The 20,709-nt window shown below is 45.9% G+C and overlaps 1 pseudogene; it reads left to right on the top strand.

Moving 5' to 3' along the window:
• The first annotated feature begins 12,256 nt into the window (after positions 1-12,256).
• On the top strand, positions 12,257-12,932 carry LOC128628295 (keratin, type I cytoskeletal 18-like; annotated as a pseudogene).
• Positions 12,933-20,709: the final 7,777 nt, after the last annotated feature.

Below are 20,709 nucleotides of genomic sequence, written 5' to 3'. Positions count from 1 at the left end.
CTAGAGCCATGCCTACCAAATTAACTTTTTGGCCAACCCAATATTTTATTGAGGGTTGAATGATTGTTATTTGCTACTTCTTCCTACTTCCTATTTTTTTTGAGTATCACTATGAACTCACAGATTTTTAAATAAAAATGTTTTATAGTCAATTTTAGCAATTCTTTTTAATACTCAAAATGTTCCAAAGTAGGTCAGTGGAAACCCCTTCAAGCTAGCCCCTTTACCCTTTCAACATGACCCGATGGTCTTTGAGCATCTCCTTGCTTTCTGCACTATTAGGTGGCAGACCCAGTGGGGAACAGAGAGTTGGTGCGGTACCAAAGTAATGCCCCACTACTTGTTTCATTGCTATTAGACAAGAGTGTATTTATATTAGAAACATCTGGTGGTCACCACCTATATTTATTTCCTAGGGTTGACTAACGAATTACCACAAACTGAATGGCTTGCAACAACAGCAATTTGTTCTCTCAGAATTCTGGAGGCTAAATTGTTGGAATCAAGGTGTCCAGCAATCCTTGGCATTCCTCTCTTTGTAGCCACGTGGCTCCCACTTATGCCTCAGTCATCACGTGGTGTTCTCCCAGTGTGTCTCTGTGTTTTTGTGTCCAAATTACCTTCTGATGAGAACACCAGTCATTAGAGTAGGGGCCACCATAATCCAGTATGGCCTCATCTTACCTTGATTATGTCTGTACAAATATTTCCAAATAAAGTCATATTTATAGGAACTGGGGTTAGGATTTCAACACATTTTTCTGAGGAACATAGTGTAACCCCCCCAACATCACCTTAACTATTGATCAAACTTACTGTCAGTGAAGTCAGATAACTGAACACTATGAGCCTCCCGATATGATGCAGTTTGACCTCACAGTGCTGCCTCTGAAGTGCTCTTGCCCAAAAATGTTTAATCCAAATCTAATTACACCTATTGACTGAATGTTCAGATTACAGGCACTCTAGTGGGTAGAGAAATAAGTTAAATGATGTTGAGATGAAGCAGTCTGACAAGTCTGAAATGGGGACATTGTGCATGACAACTAGACTGGTGCACTCAAAAAGTCAGTGTCAGGGGTAAAATAAAGGCAAAGTGTGTGTATGTGTGATTAGCACTGCCCAATAGAAATAAACTTGAACTATGAATGTGAATCACATATATAATTTTTAGTTATTTTGTAGTCACACTAGAAAGGTATACAGAAACACATAAAATTAATTTTAATAATTAGTTATTACCAATTTATTAGTGTTAATGAACAATAAATTAGTATACACCCAATACAATAATTTTCTCTTGCTGCTATGACACATTCAATAGCTTAAAATAACACAAATTTACTGTCTTACAGTTCTATAGGTTAGAAGCTGAGTACAAGTGGCACTGGACTAAAATTAAGGTGTCCACAGGCTGTGTTTCTGTCTAGAGGTTCTAGGGGAGAATTCATTTCTTGCTCATTTGGGTTTTTTTTTTTTCTTTCAGAATTTAGTACCTTATTGCTAAAGGACTTAGTTTTAGTTTTACTTTTCTGGCTGGCTATAAACTGTGGGCCATTCTCAGTTGCCAGAAGGTGCTGCATTGCTTAGCTTGTGGACCCTTATCTGCCATCATTACTCATGTCGAACCTCCCTGATTCGGTTGGGAAAGGTTCTTTGCTTGTAAAGACTTATGTGATTGAATTGGACCCACTTGGATAATCTAGGATAATATCCCCATCTCAAGGTCCTTGACCTTAATCACACTTGCAAAGTCTCTTTGACCATGTAAGATTCTAGAGAATGGGGCATGGACATCTTTGGGGGACATTATTCTGCCTCCTGAACTAATATATCCAAAAATTATCAACTTTACAGGTAACTGATATAAAATTTATTCATGAGACATATTACATTCTCTCTCTCTCTTTTGTCCCAAGGCTTTGACATTGTGCATTTTACACTTTGGACTAAGCACATTTCAAGTTCTCAGTAGCCACTTGTGGCTTGTGGCTACTCTACTGGATGATGCTAAAGAGACTAAAGAGACAGAAACTGAATACAAACAATAATTGGATTCTGATTTTAAAAACATGATGCAGCTGTAGAAGACATTTGGGGATGAATGGGGATGTTTGTGTATTGACTAGATGACTAACACTGCTTGCTGTCAATTTCCTTAGATTTGATATCAGAATTGGGGTGATGTAAGTGAATGTCATGACTTTTAGGGGATGTGTGTTGTTGTGATTACCCCACAAATGTAGGATGGACTGCCCCACCCAAATGCCCACCCGCAATTTGGTTCTTATGTTGAGACTGATGATGCTACACCCATCAAGAAGGTGCGGAAAGGTTCATTATTCATACAACAAGAGAGGGCAGGGCAGGTTTTGAAGCAGACCCAAATGGCTTGAGAGAACTGGGAGTGGTGACTGGCTTGGCTTTGTTTGTGATTGAAAGTGGGGCTGTAGCTTCCACGAGTTGAACTTCCTGCCAGCAGCAAGGGAGGGGAGCATCTGGGCTTCTTTACTGGCTTGTCGACAGGCAGGGCAAGTGGTGAAACAGGGAGGAATGGGACTTGAGAGCTGTCAGCCACGAAACATCAAAAGTAGAGTCAGAATCTTTATTACCACTCACCCCTGATGTTTGACTGATGACTGTAATATGCCACGTTTCATGTGGTTGAATTTGAACTTGTTTAATGAAGCCATTACAGTGTTCTGTGAGGCCTGCTGTCTGAATACAATAAGGGAGGTGAAAGTTCTGTTGAATGTCTTATTCAAGAGCCTAGTATTCATCATAAAATAAAAATGTCTGTGCCTCAAAGGACACTGAGAGAAAGTGAAAAGACAACTCATACAACGGGAGCAGAACTTTGCAAATCACATAAAGGACTTGTGTCTAGAATATATAAAGGGCTATTCTAACTTAATAACAGACAAATAACCCAGTTAAAAAATAGACCCTACCAATAGAGTGAGAGGCTTAAAAACAGGTACACAATCAGGTGATATTGTATCAATATCAATATAAGCATTATTCACAATAGTTGAAAGGTGGAAGCAGCCCAAGTGTTCATCAGCTGACCAGTGGATAAACAAATGTGGTATATCTATACAATGGAATATTATTCAGCCACAAAAAGGAATAAAGTGCTGATACATGTTACAACATGGATAAACCTTGAAAACATTACGTTAAGTGAAATAGACCAGATATAAAAGGATAATATTGCAGAATTTCAATATTGTATGAATGTATGAAATTTTTATAAAATATTTAAAATACATAAATTCCTAGGGAACAGTGAGTAGATTAGAAATTACCCGGGGCTGATGGGAGGAAAATGGAGAGTTATTGCTTAATGAATGCAAAAATAGTGGTGATGATTGTCCAACATCATGAATATACTTAATTCCAATGCATTGCACCTTTAAAATGCTTAAACTGGTAGATTTTGTGTTATGTAAATTTTACCACAATTCGATAAACAAAAAGGGCAAAGAATTGAATAGACATTTAATCACAGATACACAAATGGCCCATCAGCACACGCAAAGATGTGCGCAAAGCAGCTTTCCTTTGATCTTTATCATGTATAACGTTGCAGTGGTATTTGTAAGGTATATGAAGTACTTTTGTTGTTTATTGGGTTGATCTCAAGGGGCTCCCCAGGTGGCTGAGGGGTGGCCTCACTCGGCACCCTGGCATATGGCAGGGACTGAGGACAGGGGAGGCCATGGCCATGGGATTCACCGGAGGGCCCAGATTCGGCTTCGTGTTAGCAAGAAGACCTCAGTGGCTGTGCTGAGCTCGTGGGGTACTGCTTCCATGGCCCGAGGCACAATGGGCAGCTGTGTATGGAGGGTCCCAGGCTCAGGACCTGCGAGAGCCTCTGTTTTCAGAAAAGCTCCGTACACAGCCATATATCACTCTAATGGTATATGGTGTGGGGCTGGGGAGCGCATGCATCACAGGCCATGGACAACTTACAGACATCGGAGGAGGGCCAGAGGCTTTGAAAGAGACAGGCTCCACCGCGAAGGAGCCTGTGGGGGGTGAGGGACGGGGTTGGGCGTTAGGAGCGGTGCCTGTGACGATGCCATTTACATACATTCTAGAGTCTTTTGCTGTAGTCTTCCCCATCCAAGGTGGGCTGATTTGTGAATAGCAGCCTACATGGGCGTAGGAAAAATCTGGAAATGAGGAATAGGTTACTTTTCGGAAAGGCACAAAAGATACTGGGCTTGTTTGAATGTTGAGCGTGTTGGAGAGTCAATGGTTGTTTCCTCATAGTGTCAGGGATAAAGCGACCCTCCCCTGACCACATGAATTTCAGATGGTGGGCCTTGTACTGCATGTGGGACAACGGCCTACACTTTTGTTGGAGTTCCTTCATCAGTATTTGTATGTCACAGATGAGCGTGTCAGATGACCCTCCTTGGAGGAGGAGTGTCATCAGTGTCATGTCATGTCTATGTTCCTGGAGAAGAAAATTGGCTGTGGTTAAGATCTTGCCGACAAAAACTGTGTGTGACCGCACAGCTGTGAGGTGAATGGTTTCTGTCTGAAAGGGAAGAAGCTGTTGAGAGAGGCCCTGAAGAGAACACATTAGCCAAATCTATAATAACAAGGTATAGCCTAGTGGCTGGTTGGGTTGGGATGGTGATTTGAATAATATTGGAGATGGACTCTTATTGGGTGAGACTGCAGCCTTCGGACTGAGATAATCCCCTGTGAGGGACCATTTATTCTTTCCAGGGTTAGGAGCTGGTTGTTAAATGAAGAAACAGCGTAGATAATCACCTTTTCTCTAGGTGAGTCATATAATGGATTTTAATCCTTGGAAGCCGTGTTTAATTTGTCTGGGGTCATATTAATATTTTAAAGGGAAGAGGGCTGTCTGCTGGGTCCCATTTGTCAGGCTGATTATTAAGTGCCAGAGACACCTTTATTACTCATCCGGTGGGAATGTCCGCACCCACTACAGGATGTTTTAGGGCAATGGATGCTTCGGCTATGGGGAATTTGGGCCAAGCAATAGTGCTGCTGGCTAAGGTGAGGCACACCTGTTTCTCCTGTAGTTTATGTTTGGTGCTAAGGTTAGAGGGGCTGCCTTGTTTAAATTTAGTGAGGTTCCCTGGTATAAGTGTAATTTGAGCTCCAGTATTAAGTTAGCTAGTCGCTGCATCTCCGCAGATGTTAAAGTTAATTCAGAATTTGTATTGCAGAGAGGCCAAAGCCAAGGGGCGCCCTTTTATGTGTTTGTTGCAGACGCCCTGTCCTTGGCTTTCCACTGGAGCCGTTCCCAATTGTGGACCTCTGGATCCGGGTACTTGGGGAGGAGGTGGTTACCGAGTATATTTTGGGGCAGGTCCCCTCACCCCTTCTCATATTTATGTGTTTCTTTTTCCAGGGAGCTACAAGTCAGCATGGACAGGATGAGGGCCTCCTTCTTGGCAGTTGTCACCTTGCTGGCTAAGAGACCCCAGCCTGACCAGGGATCAGAGTAGCTCTTTAGCGTGTTGCTAAATGGCACTCAATTGATCCCAGTCTTTTGGGTCCCCTTTACAGTTGTCCAGTAGAACCCTGGTACCCTTGGACCCTTTAAGAGGGGCAGGGACAATGCATCTGGGACACCCTCTGTAAGAGTCTGTGCCATGAGGTGCCGTGGTGTTTTCTTTCTCTCACTCTTTGCACTGCAGCTGTAGCAGAGGCACTTAAGGCTTGTGGGGTCCTGGTGACTGCCTACTTTTAGGAGTGTGGATCTCAGCAGGTCACATGGTGACTGTTCTTCCCCACGTGAGTGAGCATTGGGCCTGAATGTTGCACAGGTCACACACCCAAAGGTCACAGGGTAAGTGTCCCCTGACCTAGTATCAGTCATGGTTAATGCTGAATCCCAGATACATGTCGATGCCATGTACAGAGAGATAGGTCCAGGTCAAGGTACATGACCCAGAGCCACAGTAAGGAGGGCCTCAATCCCATACTCCTTAAATGCCAGCTCTCAAAATTTCTAACTTCGGCTGGTAAAGTCTGTAACCTGTGATCAGTAGGATGCAGTAAAGGCAGCACAAAGCAGCCCAGCTCAAAATGCAAGTGAACCAGCAGGGAGCAGAACCAGTGAACAAGCCAAAGCAAGACATGAGACCCCTAGTGGTTGTGGTCATCACCTACATACTCGCTGTGCCAAAGGCTGGGGTCCCATCCTGCCTCCCTGGGGTGACGTGTGCTGTAGTAGTGAGGGCTGGTGGTGTGTTATGATGTCTGCAGCTGGTTTTGAAAATCTTCATCCTGAAGGCAGTGGGGAGCCACTGAGGGCTTTGGGCAGAGGAGGGACAAGGTTGATTTGGGCTACAGAAAAATCTCTGGTGCAGGGATTTGCTGCAAGGGGGAGGAAGGGATTGAAGTGGGAGGGGTGTAGTGAGGCGATGGGTTTTGGGTAACCATAATAAAAGTCCAATGAGAATTAAAGAAGCTCTCACTTTGGGAGTGGGGAGCAGGGACATGGAGGCAGGAGTGGGGAGGGGATGAGGGCAAGGCTCACTCACTCATCGTGGGGAGCGTAATGCTTAGTGATGGAAGGGAGGAAGGGAGGAAGGAACAAAGGGACAATGGCCAGAGGCCCGACTACTTGGGTTCAAGTACCAATTAGGCATATCACTTAACCTTTGTGTGCCTCGGTTTCCTTATCTGTAAAGTACTCCCATAACAAAATGTCACAGATTGAGTGGCTGAAACAACATACATTTATTTTCTCACAGTTCTGAGTGCTTGAAGTCCAAGATCAAGTTTTTGGCAGGCTTGATTCTTCTGAGGTCTCTAGCGGGCTTGTCGATGGCCATCTTCACATGGCCTTTCTTCCTGCCTGTCTGGGTTCAAATCTCCCCTTCTTATAAGGACACTGGTCACATTAGATTAGGCCCACCCTCATGACCTCATTTTAACAGAATTACTTTAAAGACCTGTCTCTAATACAATCACAGTCTGAGGTATTGGTGTTTAGAAATTTAAATATGAATTTGGGGGGCTATATTTCATACTGTACAGGAGGCTAACAGAATTTACTTTACAGACTTGGGGAAAATTAACTAAATTCAGACATGTAAGGTGCTTAGAACAGTGACAAGAATGTTTTCTATTATTGAAGATGCAGAAATGACATGAGAAGGAAGTTCCAGAGTTTCTGCCTCCTCTGGAAGTTGGTACCTTTGAGTCCTAAGGGTTCTCAGAGCCCAGGACCCTCTGAAGCCTTCCCCACTTGCCCGTGGTCTGGCCTTTCTGAGATCACAACTCTGAAAGGTCAGGATCAGCCTGAAACGGTGGTCCTTTGAAAGCAACTAGGCCTGAGGTTCTAACAGTGTGGTCTCCAGACCATTAACATGACCTGGAACGTGCAATAAAGGCAAATTCTCCGCCCCAACGAACGTCCACTCCAAGCCCCTGTTTGACAAAAGAATTAATTTTGCAAAACTACCACTTGGGGGCAGCACAGTACTGCAAGATAAGCACGGGCTCATTAAAAGCGCCTGCAAATGCCAAAGCCCCAGCTCTTCCTACCTCCAGTCTTGTCCTAACCAAGTCTCCCTCAGTTCTCCCCTCACAGCTTGAGTAACCTCTGGAAACCCCAAACCCGATGTCGTCACTGTTTTAAAATTCTTCAGTGGCTCCCTTTGGCACTAAAGGCCCTTCACTTGCCCAGCTGCAACCCTGGTCGCTTGCATCTTGCCCATGCCCAGTTCTCTGTATCTTCCCTGGGTGTGACTTGGGCAAGACACATCATTCTCAGCCACACTTTTCCTCACCTGTGAAATGGGGTCAATTAATAAGACTTTCCTCATAGGGCCGGTATTAGAGAGAGCCTGTTCATACAGGGGTTCTAGTCCAGGATCTTGGGGACACTGCTCAGTATGCAGCAGCTTTGCTTTCTCTTGTGCCCTGCCAAGCACGACATACAGTCAGGGAGCACTGGCCAACTCCATGCCTGGTGCAGTGGATGCCGTCTGAACCCAACCCAATTCCCCATGTCAGGACTTCCAGCTGTCAGCACCTGCATGTCTTTGCCTAGGGCTTCTGGCCGCTGGCATCCACTGTGATGCCAAGACCATAGAACCCTATCTAACGGGGTCAATTAATAGTGTCAACTGATGGTAGTGCTGGGAGGGCCCCGTTCGTGCCTTGTGTAGAATAGGTCCTCAGACTTTTACTGTTGGGCTATCCTAGCACTCGTCCTTCTCTTGCCTGACTCTAGGACTCCCCCTACCTGCAGGAGTGGCTATGTCCTGGGGTGGCTGTTGGGGAGATCCAAAGGGGCCTGGCTCCCTGCTCTACCATTCCTGACCTCCTGCCCTGGGGCCACTCAAGCTGTCTCCTGCCCATCCCCTTTCAGACACCTAAGCTGCCTGAGTTGGTGTCATAAGATGTAAGAGGACACCAGGCCCCGGGGGCTGCCAGATAACCCCGGCACCTTGGCAGGGCAGCTGGTGCTATGTGGGTTCCCGCAACGTGGACCATCTCAGGCTGGGGGCCTGCAGGTGATGCAACCCCTCAGCCTGCAGCCTGCAGGGCCAGGGGCATAGACAAGTCCAATAGTCTCTGTCATTAGGACCCCACTCTGTGTTGTGGTTGCTTCCTGGGGGTTGCTTTGCCCCTGGAAGGACATTTATTCACGTATTCTGTGGGGCTGATCTCTCCCCTGGATGTAGCCGGCATTCATCTGCATGACTAGATGTAAGGGGATCCAAAAGCACAGCCCCCTCTCCAGCCCAAAGATCTCTTCGTCAGCCTATCATACTGCTTGCTAACTGTGTGCGAAGCCTCAGGGTTAAGTATTGGCCTTTCCCAGGGACTCTGAAAACGTTAGCAAACTATAGTTAGGACCAGCTACATAATTTGCAGAGCTTTGTGCCAAATGAAGATGCAGCATTTCTGGTTCAGAAATCACAGGGCATTTCAAGTCAGTGACAGCACAGCACTAAGCCCAGTGTGGGGCCCTGAGTGGCTGCACAGGGTGCACCCCATGAAGCTGGCTCTGGCTGCAGCCCTTACCTCTCAGCGTGATGCAGTCAGTCAGCTTCTTTCCTGGCACCAAGGAGCCCTGGGGCTGCTCAGAGAAGATGCAAGGACACAAAGTCAAAAATGTGTCCTTCACTCAGCTCAGGACACCCATGGTCTCGGAGACATGTGAAGCCAGCATTCTCTGCTCAGCTGGCCTTTCTCACGGGGCCTCCCCTCCAGGCTCCTGGAGTCACAGCAGGGTGTGGGGCCTTTTCTACCTCCAGCCGGGCTGACTCTGCTGGGTCTTTACCCACTTGCCTCTATTGCTGTGTCTGCTGTGTCTGCTGCTCTGGGATGCAGGGCTGATCCCTCAAGGCCCCTTGGCTCTTGCCGGGACAACCACCAGACCTGTGAGTTCAGGTCTTAGCAGCCCCTGGAGAGCCCTGCAGACACAGTCAACACGGGCAGGGAGACTCCAGGCTCTTCTCAGGCCCTTTCCCAGCCTCTTCCCCTAGCTCTGTGCCTGGCTGTCCCAAGGGGCTGCCTGTACTCTGGCTTTTGGTTGGGTGTGACCAAGGGGAGCCATAGCAGGAAACTGGAGGGAGGGAGAAATGAGAGAGGTAGGACATTTATTCCCTCCGCTCCTTCCTGGAGCCTCCTGCAGCCTTGGCCCAGGTCACGACTTCTTGTCAGGCAGTGACATTCCTATAGCCCTCTCTGCCTCCAGGTTCCACTTCTCCAGGCTAACAGCTCCCTTCCTCAGCCTGTCTGGCCTGGGTGCTCACGGAATCCAGAAGTCACTACTATTCTTTCCCTTAAGATCTCCTGATATGTTGCCCAAACCTTTGTAAATAGTCCCTTTATTAAACTCTCCCAGAATTATCCTGATTTGAATTTGCATTTATTTCCTTCTGGGACCCTGAGTGGTACAAGGATCTTTGTTCTCTGTGCAACAGGAGATCAAATCTATCTTTGTAGCCCTCAGCTCCCAGGATAGAAAGGTCAGGGGCGGAGTATCCGGGAACTCAGGCTGAGGTCCACCCCCTGGCTCCTTGGACAGCACCCACAGGAGAAGTGGGAACCCTCCCTTAGGTTTCCCACAAAGGTGTCCACTGGACCCTCCATTCTCAGCTAATTGGGAACCAGGAACCTAGAAGTTGTGTCTTTTCCTTCTTCAGCTCCAGAGCCTGATGGAGGTGGGATGGTTCCCTCAATCACAGCACCCCTCCCCCAGATGCGGCACCTTTGACCAGGCAACCAGAGAATGAGACAAGTAGGGAACCAGGGGCCCAGACAACCAGGCAAGCAGACAAGTAGGCAGTGCTCTCTGAGGGGCATCCTTGCTGGATCTTGCTGTTTTACCTGTGTTCCCTCCTTTCCTGGCAGCAGACTTTCCCTTGGGGAGTCTCTCCTCCTGCCCTCTCAGCCTGTAGCTCACCTTTGACCTAAGCCAATATGCCCATCAGGCTTAATTAAAGCTGATGCCAGGACCTGAGTATCCAGGAATAGGTTCTTCCTGGACCTGCTGAGAGTCAGCGAGATCTGGCTCTGCTTCCCCCTTTTAAATCTAGGACAGGAGCCAACCTGGAAGAAGGCAGGGCTGCGGGGCAGACATTGTTTGAACCCTGATTAGCCATTGGTGAAGTTAGCTGTGCTGGGACTGGTCAGTTATGTGAACCAATGAATTCCCTGTTTGCTTAAAGCCAGGTTATGCAGACCATTCCTTCCCTTGCGTGTAACAAGAAAGATACATGTATACGTGTGTGTGTGTATATACTTTGTCCCCATTATTGGCACAGAGCTCCTAAAATTCTTGCAATTTCCTAGGTGATAGGAGAGTTTTTTGTTATTCACAACAAGGGCTTTCTGTCACCCTGGAGCTCATGCTTGTAAGGTGAATCTGTGTGGGGTGCCCACGTGGTCTTTGCATGGGGACTATGTGCCTCTTCATCTGATTGTTCATCTGCATTCTTTATAATAATGTGGTAAGCCTCAGAAAATATTTCCCCAAATTTGTAGCCATTCTAGCAAGTTACCAAACTGAGGAAGCAGTTGAAGGGACCCCCAGTTTCCAGCCACTTGGTACTGGTGTCTAAAGTAGGAGGCTGTCTTCCTTTCCCTGCTTTATTGAGATATAATTGACATATAGCAGTTTAAAGTGTATGTCAATTTGATACATTTGCAAAATGACTACCACCATAGCTAACACTTCTATTATATACTAATTACTATTTCTTTTTGTGGCTAGGACATTTATTCTCTTGGCAGCTTTCAAGTACATAATACGGTATTGTTAGCTATAATCACCACTCTGGATGTTAGGTCCCCTGAACACACTCATCTTGTAGCTGGAAATTTGTGCCGTTTGACCAGTATCCCCCCATTCCTCTTGCCCCCCGGCCCCTGGCCCCTGGCAACCACCATTCTACTCTGTGTTTTTCTGAGTTTGGATTTAATAGATTCTACATGTAAATAATATCATAACAGTATGTGTCTTTCTCTGATGTATTTCACTTAGCATAAAGCCCTTGTGTTTCATTCCAGTGGATACAAATGGCAAAATTTCCTTCCTTCTTGTGACTAAGCAACACCCATTGTGTGTGTGTGTGTGTGTGTGTGTGTGTGTGTGTATGTGTGTGTGTGTGTGACATCTTTTTTATCCAGTCATCTGTTGAGGAACACTTAGGTTGTTTCTGTTGATGTCGGAAACACCCAAACTGACCGCCACTTGAACCTGAGTCTTAGCTCCTCACCTTCCTCCCTGAACAACATGAGTTTCAGCACCTGCTCCAGCTTCTCCATGAACTACCAAGCCCTGGGCTTCATGTAGTCGCTTGGCCACTGCGCCTGGCTGGCCTGCATCAGAGCCAGTGTCTATGCAGGTGCTGGGCACTCAGGCTCCTGGATTGCTGTGTTCCATTCCACCAGTGCACCGGGCCTGGCTGGGGTGATGGCCAGGGTTCTGGCGGGCATCCAGAGCGAGAAGGAGACTATGCAATGCCTGAATGACTGACCGCCGGGCCTCCTACCTGGGCAGGGTGATAAATCAGCCTGCAGGCTGGTCATCTGAGACTAGAGAGCTCAAAATTAGGAAACACCTGGAGAAGAAGGGGCCCCAGGTCAGAGACTGAGGGCATTATTTCAAGACCATCGAGGACCCGAGGGCTCATCTCTTTGCAAGTTCTGTGGACAATGCCCGCACTGCTTTGCAGATTGACAATGCCATCTTGCTGCTGCTGATGACTTCAGAGTCAAGTATGAGACAGAGCTGGCCATGTGCCAGTCTGTGGAGAGTGACACAAATGGCTCAGAAAGGTCACTAATGACACCTATATCACTCGGCTGCAGCTGGAGATGCAGATGGAGGCTCTTAGATAGGAGCTGTTCTTCATGAAGAGGAACCATGAGGAGGAAGTAAGTGGTCTACAAACCAGATGGCCAACTCCGGGCTGACCATGGAGGTAGAGGCCCCGGAATCTCAGGACCTCAGCAAGATCATGGCCCATGTCTGGCTCAGTGTGATGAGCTGGCTGGGAAGAACCGAGAAATCTAGACAAGTACTGGTCTCAGCAGACTGCTGAGATAGGAGCAGCTGAGAACGCACCCATGGAGCTGAGACACACAGTCCAGTCCTTGGAGATCGACCTGGACTCCATGAGAAATCTGAAGGGCAGTTTGGAGAAGAGCCTGAGGGAGGTGGAGATGCACCATGCCATGCAGGTGGGACAGCTGAACAGGATCCTGCTGGGCCTGAGTCTGAGCTGGCCCAGACCCGGGCAGAGTGGCAGCACCAGGCCCAGGAGTACGGTGCCCTGTTGAACATCAAGGTCAAGCTGGAGGCTAAAATCACCACCTACTGCTGCCTGTTGGAAGAAGGGTAGAACTTTGATCTCGGCGATGCCCTGGACAACAGCCACCTGCAGGATTGTGGATGGCAAGGTGGTGTTTGAGGTCAAAAGTACCAAAGTTTTGAGGTATTAAAGGCAGCAAAAGTGAGGCAGGAGGACAATACAAAGTTTTGAGATCATTGAACATTAAGAAAAAAAAGAAAACAAAAGAAAAAAAGAAAGAAAGAAAGAAAGAAAGAAAGAAAGAAAGAAAGAAAGAAAGAAAGAAAGGAACACCCAAACCTGTAGAGAATTTTAATGAATTTATCTGAGCCAAACTGATGACAATTACCGGGGAGGAAAGTCTCAATGGACTGAGAACATGTTCCCAAGAATGGCAGTTTTGCAGCTCATTTTATACATTAGAAGCAAAGGAGGAAACATAAAGGCAGGGTGAAGGTTACACAAAATCCACTGGTGGTACGTTAGGAAGGAAGGAGAAAGCAAAGCAAGGAAAATTCTGAGGCTGGATAAAAAGTAGAAGGGGGAAACATGTACTTTACATTGGTGGGGACAGAATAGTTAACAGTTAACATTTACAGCACACAGGGATGATATGCTGGAGCAAGGTAACAATGAGGGATTCTGTGGTCTCATGCTCTGGTGGGAGATTGTGCCCTGAGGGGTCTAGATCAGCTGTCCCCAACCTTTTTGGTACCAGGGACCGGTTTCATGGCAGATAATTTTTCCATGGATGACAATTTTTCTATGGACAGGGTGGAGGAGGGGGACCAGAGATGGGGCTCAGGCAGTGATGCAAGTGAAGCTTTGGTCACCTGCCCGCTGCTCACCTTCTGCTGTGTGGCCTGGTTTCTAATGGGCCATGCACTGGTACCGGTCTGTGGCCTGGGGGTTGGGGCACCTTTGGTCTATATAAAGGGGATCACTTTGACATTCCAAAGATATGTATCACAGATGCAAAAAGACAGTAGGTGAGCTCAGTCAAGGTAGAGATTAACCTTTGTTAAGAAAGATACGGCCTAGGACGTGGATACCTGAATGGCTCACTTTTAGTTAGAAAGTTTTAGTTTAAAAACCATCACATGTGTGACTTCCGGCCAAGATGGAGGAGGCATAGGTGGAAATACTGTACTCCCTCGCACAACCAAATTTAAGGACAACAAAAATTTAGAAACAAAACACAACCAAAACAAATAGAAAATTGAACTGTATCAAAGTCTGACAACAACGAACCATTCATCCAGACCGGTAAGAGGGGGGTAGAGTCAGCGGCCAGTGGAGAGGGGTCGCTGCAGGAAAAGGCGGTGTTTAGCAGACTGGGTGTGCGCAGGGATGAAAACCCAGTGAGGCTTGCAAGTGGACTCACATTCACGCACAGATAAACTAGGAAGGTTTAAAAATGGTCAGTGAGACAGACCACGCAACCCAGGGCCCCAGGGATGGGAAATAAAGCCTAAAAGCACTGATTGAAAAAACTTTCGGGGGTTGAGATGCCGAGAGAGGCTCCCAGCCTCACAGGAGAGTTTGTTGGAGAGACCCATAAGGTCCTAGAAAGTACACAAGCCCACCCACCTGGGAACGAGCACCAGAAGGGCCCAATTTGTTTGCGGGAAGAGGCAGAGGGGACCAAAATCCTAAAGAGAGCAGAACAAATGCCATTTCTCCTTCTCTGACCCCGCCCCCAGTCACTACCCAGTCACTGGACTGACCTGCCCCAGTGAACACCTAAGCTTTCCCCCCTCATTTGTAACAGGCATGAACAGACCAAAACATTATGGCTAAAGCACAAGAACAACTCAAAGCCCCAGAGCCAATACTTTTAAGTGACCAAGAGATAGCCAACCTATCAGATGCACAGTTCAAAACACTGGTGATCAGGATGCTCACAGAACTGGTTGATTTTAGTCACAAATTAGATGAAAAAATGAAGGCTACACTAAGTGAAATGAAGCAAAATGCACAGGGAACCAATAGTGATGGAAAGGAAACTGGGACTCAAATCAATGGAGTGGACCAGAAGGAAGAAAGAAATAACCAACAGAAAAGAATGAAGAAATAAGAATTCAAAAAAATAAGGAGAGGCTTAGAAAATTCCAGGACATCTTTAAATGTCCCAACATCTGAATTGTAGGGGTACCAGAAGGGGAAGAGGAAGAGCAAGTGGAAAGCTTATTTGAACAAATAATAAAGGAGAACTTCCTCAATCTGGCAAAGGAAATAGACTTCTAGGAAGTCCAGGAAGCTCAGAGAGTCCCAAAGAAGTTGGACCCAAGAAGGAACACACCAAGGCACATCATAATTACATTACCCAAGATTAAAATGAAGGAGAGAATTCTAAAAGCAGCAAGAGATAAGGGGACAGTCACCTACAAAGGAGTTCCCATCAGACTGTCAATGGATTTCTCAAAAGAGACCTTACAGGAAAGAAGGTCCTGGAAAGAAGTATTCCAAGCCATGAAAGGCAAGGTCCTACATCCAAGATTGCTCTATCCAGCAAAGCTTTCATTTAGAATGGAAGGGCAGATAAAGTGCTTCTCAGATAAGTTTAAGTTCAAGGAGTTCATCATCACCAGACTCTTATTTTTTATATGAAATGTTAAAGGGACTTATCTAAGAAAAAGGAGATAGAAAATATGAACAGTGAAAGGACAGCAAACTCACAGTTATTAACCACCACACCTAAAACAAAAGCAAACTAAGGAGACAGCTAGATCAGGAGCAGAACCATAGAAACAGAGATCATATGGAGGGTTAGCAACAGGGGAGTGGGAGAAGGAGAAGGGGGGAGAAGGTACAGAGAATAAGTAGCATAGAAGGTAGATAGAAAATAGATAAGGGGGAGGGCAAGAATAGTAGGGGAAATATAGAATCTAAAGAACTTGTGACACATGGACATGAACTAAAGGAGGGTCATGGGGGGAGGTGTGTGCAGGTTGGAGGGGGATGAAGAGGGGGAAATGGGACAACTGTAATGGCATAATCAATAAAATACATTAAAAAAAACCCAAACCATCACATGTGGTTACTTTCAGCCTCTGGGTTCGTAAGGTTGCCATGCAAACTTCCCCTGAGCTTGTCAGGTTATTATGTGGCCCTTTTTTTGTCCACACTTCATATCTTGGCTATTGTGAGTAGTGTTACAATGAATATGTACAGGCAGGTAATGATAATGATTTAATAACCTTTGGACTAATATCTAGAAGTGGGATCGCTGGATTGTAAGGCAGTTCTATTTAGACATTTTTGAGAAACTGCTCTACTGTTGCCACAGTTGTTGTACCAAATTGATAGGGGAACTCAAGAGATAAAGATTTTAGCTGTAACGTAAAATGGAATAAAATGAAGGTAGTTGTTCTTAGGATCTGAAATAAAAAAGATTTTAGCTGTAGTATAGTTACCATACTTAAGTGATGAATGCACGTGGAAAGCCATCATCCCGTGACTGGAATGCTGACCTGTGCGACTCCAGAAGGCTGACCAGCACTCCACCTTTGTGCCCCAGGGGGTCTCAAGCCATGGAGATGGTATCTGAGCCATTGTGTTCTAAGGAGCGAATGTCAGGGACGCAGAAAAAGAATTGTAGCTCAGCAGATAAAGGAATCCTAGAAAAGTCTGCTCCAAGTGGTATGGCTCAGTGGATTGGGCACTGTCCTGCAAACCAAAAGGTTGCCAGTTTGATTCCCAGTCTGGGCACATGCCTGGGTTGCAGGCCAGGTTCCTGGTTGGGGTGTTGAAGTGGCAACTGATTGATGTTTCTCTCATAACATCAACATTGCTCTTCTTTTCTACCTCCCTCCCTTCTTCTCTGTCTGAAAGTAAATACATAAAATCTTTAAATAATACCAGGAAAATCTCTCCTGGACTGAAACTCTCATCTGATTAACATTTTTTCCAACCCCCTTACCTACCCTTTTCTTCTCCTTATAAAGAGGTCAGCTTGAGATGAGATGTAAGATGGTTTTCAAGGTACATTATCTGCTATCTTCTCAAACTGCTGGCATCTGAATAAAGCACCTACAAAGATTCAATTCTTGTCTCTACTTACTGGTTCTGGTATTGACAGGCAGCACAAATGCCAGCTTTTCCAATTTCATTTTCTGACGCCTCTGGTGGGATACCTTCAGGACTCTCTGGTAAGTCTGGGTACTTGGCAGGGAGTCTCACTGACTTGCTGAAGTGGGGGGCTCCAGGGTGCAGATTTGGGGACTCCCTAGAAATTAGCGAGTAAATTCACTTGGGCACTCTCACTGGTTCTTGACATTCCTTGTTGCCTTCATTTTAGATTGAATAGCTGCATTTTCTGGTTCAGGGTTGCAGTACTGAGCTATGCTTAGAATGGTTGTCAGGAATTAAGGGGCCTTCTGGTTAGAGTGACATTACAGAGCTCTGTCTGGCAGACTGGGTGGGGGAGGCTCCATTCTGAAACAGCCCTTTGGGGTAAATTGTGGCTGATTGGTTGACCTATGCTTATGAACCTAAGAAAATGTTATTCTTATTGTAATATTGCTTGTCTTATGTATAATCTGGACTGGGAGAATGCTGGTCACCGGACAGGTCTTTAAACTACTATACTATACTGCAGGTAGAGTTGTTCTGTCAAAGAGCAGGAAAATGGGACAAAATACCTTATGTACAGGCTTTTATGGCTGCACATAGTAAAGATGCAGAACTCAAAGGAGATAGATGAATGGTCCAGAAGAAAGATAACCTGCCTGTGGCAGAGAGCAGACGCTCATAAGAGCGGAACCAGGAACATCAGGATAGCTGCTGCCAGCATGGCCAGGGTCTCCACGGACCATCCAGCCCTGGGGGACCCTCCTCCTTCCTTGGCTGAGGGAGCCAAAGGAGATGAACCTGAACTGGTCTCTCCATCCCGAACCCATCAGGGCACCAAATTCATTGGAGGACAAACCCCCTAGGTCAGGGCAATCATATTGCAAGGGAAAAGTACACTAGAAAAAGGAGTGCCCCAAGTGAGGGCAAAGGAGGTCAAAGTCTTAGAACTCAAGAGTTATGCTGGGGAAAGGAAATGGCTCCAATGAGGATGGGGCTCAGAGGTCAATTGTTACAACAACCTGTGAAAGTCACCCCAGGCATCTCAGATAAAACCAACGGGGGTGGGGGAGAGGCAAATTGTAGACCTTTTAATTGATACCAGAGTGACATATTCTGTGGTCAATAGACTTCTAAATAGATAGTAACTGGAATTTCTGGAGGCCCCGAAAGCCAATTTTTTTGAAGCCGTTAGAATGTGCTGTAGGAGACAGAGTTTTCCTCTTCTGGGAAGGGATTTGTTGTTGAAACTCCATGCTCAAATCATTTTCTTTCCAGAAGAACAACAGCTCTACTTACAGCTCCCACCAGAGTGTGCCAGGCAGTTCCTTAAGCCAGGTCCCCATCAGAAAAAAAAGGGAGCCTGGTTGGTGTGGCTTGGTGGAAAAGTCACCAGTTCGCTTCCCAGTCAGGGTACATGCCTGAGTTGCAGGCCAGGTCCCCAGTAGGGGAGTGCATGAGAGGCAACCACAATTTGGTGAAGGAAATAGACATACAAGTCCAAGGGAGCACAAAGAGTCCCAAATGAGACGGACCCAAAGAGGACCACACCAAGACACATCATATTTAAAATGCCAAAGGTTAAAAATAATGACATAATCTTAAAAGCAGCAAGAGAAAAGCAGAGAGTTACCTACAAAGGAGTTCCCATAAGACTGTCAGCTGATTTCTCAAAAGAAACTCTGCAGGTAAGAAGGGACTGGCAAGAAGCATTCAAAGTGATGAAAAGCAAAGACCTACAACCTAGATTACTCTATCCAGCAAAGCTATTATTTAGAATGGAAGGGCAGATAAAGTGCTTCCCAGACAAGGAAAGCTAAAGGAGTTCATCGTCACCAAGCCATTATTACATGAAATATTAAAGGGACTTATTTAAGAAAAAGAAGAAGATCAAAACTAGGAACATTCAAATGGCATAAACTCATAGCTGTCAACAACTGGATCTAAAAAACGAACTAAGCAAACAAGCAGAACAGAAACAGAATCATAGATATGGAGATCATTTGGATGGTTATCATTTGGGATAGGGAAGAGGTAGAATGGGGGGAAAGGTGCAGGGACTAAGAAGGACCAATTGGTAGGCATAGAATAGACAGGTGAATATTAGGAACAGTATAGGAAATGGAGAAGCCAAAGAACTTATATGCACGACCCATGGACATGAACTAAGGTGGGTATTGCTGGAGGGAATGGGTGGTACTGGGTGGAGGGGGGAAAAGGGGGAAAGTTGGGACAACTGTGATAGCATAATCAATAAAATGTATTAAAAAATAAAAGCAATTGCTAATGTATTCCCAGCTGGAGAGGGTGCAACTTTTTTTTTTTAACTGTACTAAAAACTTCATTATGCTTTCAGCCCACATGGAGGTGAATTGCAACACTACCACTAATGTATCTTATGCCTTTAGTCACATCAAATCACATTTTAGCATGGTTTCTAATATATGGAAGGACTGTATTCAACAGCTAAATAATTACTTCCATATGGAACTAATCTCATAGAAATGAGATAATTAAAAACCAACGGTGGGGAATGGTAGAGAACTCAAGGCTTTAAGATTTTAGCTGTAGCTATAGTTGATAGGCTTAAGTGATTAATGCATGTGGAAAGCTGTTTTTCCAGGAACTGCAGTGCATGACCTATGCGACTCTAGGAGGTCGACCAGCAATTCAACCTTCGTGCTCCGGGGGGGGGGTCCCCCAGCCATGGAGATGGTATCTGAGCCATGATGTTCCAGGGATGGAACATTTGTGATCCAGATAAAGAATTGTTGATCAGCAGATAAAGAAATACTAAGAAAATCACTGCCAGACTGAAATTCTTACCTGATTAACCTTTTCCCCCAAACCCTTACCGACCCTTTTCTTCTCATTATAAAAAGGTCAGCTTGAGATGAGTTGTAAGATGGTTTTTATGGTCCATAACCTGCCATCTTCTCAGACCGCTGGAATCTGAATAAAGCACCATAAACATTCAATCCTTGTCTCTATTTATTGGTTCTTGTAGTGACAGGCAGCATGAATGCTGACTTTTCCAGTTTCAAAATTACATTCTGAAGTGGGAGTCAGTCTTAACCTGGGAATCTGATGCTATCTCCAGGTAATGTCAGAGTTGAGTTAAATTATAGGACACCCAGTCAACATCTGCCAGAGAAATGAATTGAGTTGCTGTGGGAAAACCCTCAATTAACTGCTATCTGAAGCGTTTTCGTGAGACAGTGGAGAGGAGGTTTCTGTAGGCCTTGCAAAAGGAAGAGCCCTGACAGAGATGGGAGCCCCTGCAACTTGGCCCCAGCAGACTGCTGCAAACCCGGGTTTGCTTTTAATAAGCTGGGTCAGTGAACACATATGTTCCTCCTGCTCATAGGGCCCTGGGCTTCTCATGATAGCCATGGGCACACCTCTCTGCTCTACCTTGCCAGTGCACGGGGCTGAGCATGAGCATCATGTCTCTGGGAACTGCTGGTGGGTGTGGAGACCAGGAATGCAGCCCATTCCAACCTGGCTCTTAGAGTCTACAGCCTTGTTGCCCTCGGGAGAGGAGCCAGAACTCTTCTGCCCCCATTCTTCAGTCAGAAAGCTCAGGCTCCCAGCCAGGGTAGGAGCCTCACGCCGTGGCAGTTAAGCCTTCTTGGCTCCTGGCTTCTCTTTCCTCAGCTCTCTTCCTCCAACCCCTGTCCCAAATCAGTGTCCTACAGGGAGCTGAGTATGTGATGTTAATGATGACTTTCTCAGGAAAGCCCATCTGCTTTCATAACTTAACGTTTAATTGCTGGGAATTGCCTGTCCACTTTGAGACCTATGGTTCTCAAAGTCTGGATTCCAG

Source organism: Artibeus jamaicensis, unplaced genomic scaffold (assembly GCF_021234435.1).
Source record: "Artibeus jamaicensis isolate MK-2021 breed Jamaican fruit bat unplaced genomic scaffold, CSHL_Jam_final contig_685, whole genome shotgun sequence".
Classification (NCBI taxonomy): Eukaryota; Metazoa; Chordata; class Mammalia; order Chiroptera; family Phyllostomidae; genus Artibeus; species Artibeus jamaicensis.
This window is presented reverse-complemented; position numbering and strand designations above follow the sequence as displayed.